General features: G+C 36.2%; 1 long non-coding RNA gene across 1 annotated transcript; it reads left to right on the top strand.

The window, feature by feature from the left end:
- Nucleotides 1-433: 433 nt before the first annotated feature.
- LOC111970610 (uncharacterized) lies at nt 434-2,101 on the top strand. Its single transcript, XR_002878133.2, has 2 exons — nt 434-710; nt 930-2,101. It is a non-coding gene; the product is annotated as an uncharacterized lncRNA (long non-coding RNA).
- Nucleotides 2,102-3,204: the final 1,103 nt, after the last annotated feature.

The raw sequence follows: 3,204 nt of genomic DNA on the forward strand, positions 1-3,204 counted from the left end.
TACATCAATAGATGCACTGTTGTCAAGCATAGACAMTCAAAGACAAAGCTATTGAACAATCTACTGTGTTGACCTATAATAGTAATAGAATAAAGCCAAATGGTCTATCCATTTCAACAGTTTATGATTGTTTATGCTTTGAGTATGATAATGTGTTATTATAATTTCTTATACTGAATTGTACAAATGGATGTGGAACGAACGATACTATTAACTAATGTTAGGTGTTTGTTGGTGGGATAGTTTMTTTCTCAAGGGAGGGGAATACATTTTATTCTGTCATTAGAATTTGTCCAGGAGGGCTATATTAGGGCATTCGCCAGATTTAAAATAGGTGGGGCGAGGCTTGCCCTTTTTGCTGCAATGCCATTGGTCCATGCTGTAAGCTAAAATYCCTCTACATAGGGCAGGTAAAAAGACAGTGAGACTGACATTAGGCACTGCAGAAAAAGGATTCATCTGGATTACTTCATTTTATTTATCTTTCAATGCAAATTTACAGAAAACTCTCAGAGACATCTTGACTTTTTTTTGTCTTCAATGATTACTCTTAAATCAGTCCTCAAATATTTGTAATAATCTTTTGATGAAACTTGCTCATAGTGTTTGATGACTGCTGTTTGATGTTTGGTATTTGTACTTGCATTGTGTTTTGTTTTTAGTTATGGATCAAACAAGAACCAAGAGTTGAAAAGTCAATCTCCAGTAAGGTGAGTCAGATTTGAAATGTACAGTATCGATGTAAAGGGAGAGTATGCAGTGACCCAGACATTCAACCCGTTGATTGATAGGTAGCAGTCGTGATATTGAAATGTTATAATCTATTCCGTATTGCAAAAATAAAAAGACAATGTTCCTAGTCCAGGATTACATACAAATCTATGTGATTCTGAGCCACAGAAGCATCAGTGCTGTCTCTACATGTCTAGCAGGGCTAAGGCATTCACCTGGGCCTGGAACACACTGGAGGAATGGAACAGAACAGGAGCAGGTCTCATCTTGTGCAGGGAGAGGCTGGCACACCCTTTACACACGCACAATAAACAGATACATTCCCTCTATAAGTATGTCATTCTTCTCTCCTCAGTGTTTCCTCAGTGTTTTATGTTCCATTTTGACTCATTTTGTGTTTTGTTTTCTGATAAGGTTCCAAGGAGTACTCAGCTATGAATTGGGGCAAAGGAAAAGACTCATAGGCTGACTGGAATTAGCCATGCATTCTATCCTTCATTCCACCGGAGTCTGTGGCATGAACCATTCAGATTTCAGTGTTGTGAAGAGTAAGAAACATGGACTTTATCGTCAATAGAAAAGATTAGAGAATTGGATTCTCTACTCTGTMACTATGGACTCAAATCAGTAACTTAAATGAATTTAACATTGTTTTCAGCATTGTACTGCAGACATACTGTATATAAAAAAACATTAGGAGTATTTTTTACATAGATCAGTAAAGAATCAAAGCCTGACGGAGCGGTGCAAACATGAATAAAGTGTTACTACCTGCATTAGATTTAATTTATATTTCTGTTTATCGTTTGGTGTATGACACACTTGCAATCTCTACAAGAGCATGGTGGGTCAGATTCTTGGTCATTAATATTCGCCATTCATGATCATTTCTGTGACCTATGACCGACCAGGTCAGTACAGGTTCATCAAAGCTGGGCCCGAGAGACTGAAAAACAGCTTCTATCTCAAAGCGATCAGACTGTTAAATAGCCATCACTAGCCGGCTTCCACCCGGTTAAGCAACCCTGCACCTTAGAGGCTGCTGCCCTATATACATAGACTTGAAATTACTGGKCACTTTAATAGTGGAACACTAGTCACTTTAATAATGTTTACATACTGCTTTACTCATCTCATATGTATATACTGTATTTTATTCTACTGTATTTTAGTCAATGCCACTCCGACATTGCTCAATCTAATATTTATATATTTCTTAATTCCATTCTTTTACTTCTAGATGTGTGTATTGTTGTGAATTGTTAGATACTACTGCACTGTTGGAGCTAGGAACACAAGKATATCGCTACACKCARAATAACATCTGCTAAATATGTGTATATGACCAATACAATTTCATTTYATTTGATTTTTGATTTGCCATGCAGTACCTCTACTGATATAATGCATCTAAAAAACAAGTTGCATCTAAAATGAAAATATATGTGGCCAGGCACATAATACAAAGCCCTTTAAGAGTACCAAAAATGTTTGTTGTAATTGCCATATGAAAACTAATGACTCACTCTTTGTACATAAATGAGGTTGTGAAATCACAAGTTGTCATTCAGACACCCTTAACCCCACCCCTCCTAGTCCCTTTTACTCAGCCCTGGCTTTCCTGAAGTAGAATACAACTACATGCAAATGGAAATATCACCCCTAGTGAATAATTTAATCAAGGGCATATCTTTCCTCATGCAACTTCTTCTAACTTGATATGGCRTCATCTAAGTAGATACAAATGTCTACATGTATAATATCAACCAATCAGATACTTTTATCTTATCTTAGCATCTTTAGTATTTGGCCTTAATTGAAAACCATCCCTCTCTCACATTTCCATCAGATATTTCTATTCAAAGATTGAATGTATCATTCTTGTTCTAAAGAGAGCTGGTTTTCCCATGAGACCATACCTGGGTCTCTGTGGGGCAATTAACTATCTTCATTAGCAATGAGACATTTTGCAGACCCTATTCAAAGTGTTAATTGCTATGAAAGAGACTGCTGGAAGTCATTTGACAGCTATTGTGTGCTTTAGTCATCCAGTTATAATTCTTCCACCCAATTAAGATGAAGGAGCATAATGAATGAACAAACAAAACGATAACAGGACAAATCTGGAATGATTACAATCCTGGCAATTTCACTAATTGGACCGTGCGACAAAAAAGGCTCAAACTCTACTTCGATGCATCTTTTTTATTTTCTAGACACGTTCATTTCTAGCAACATATTGGTTTCAWGACCTTCCAGTTCTGTAAATCCAAGCATGCCATCAACTTTGGGACATAAGTCAAAACAGCTCAAACAATAATGTGATATGCTGAAAAATATTAACTGGGATAKAAATCTAATTTAAAAACTGGAGTACATGAGTTCAAGATACTTTTGCCACACATTTCACATTGTACAATGTTAGCTCTATATGTTTAATAATCCATATTCTAATAGCAACATAATTCATTA

This window comes from Salvelinus sp. IW2-2015, linkage group LG11, assembly GCF_002910315.2.
Source record: "Salvelinus sp. IW2-2015 linkage group LG11, ASM291031v2, whole genome shotgun sequence".
NCBI lineage: Eukaryota > Metazoa > Chordata > Actinopteri > Salmoniformes > Salmonidae > Salvelinus > Salvelinus sp. IW2-2015.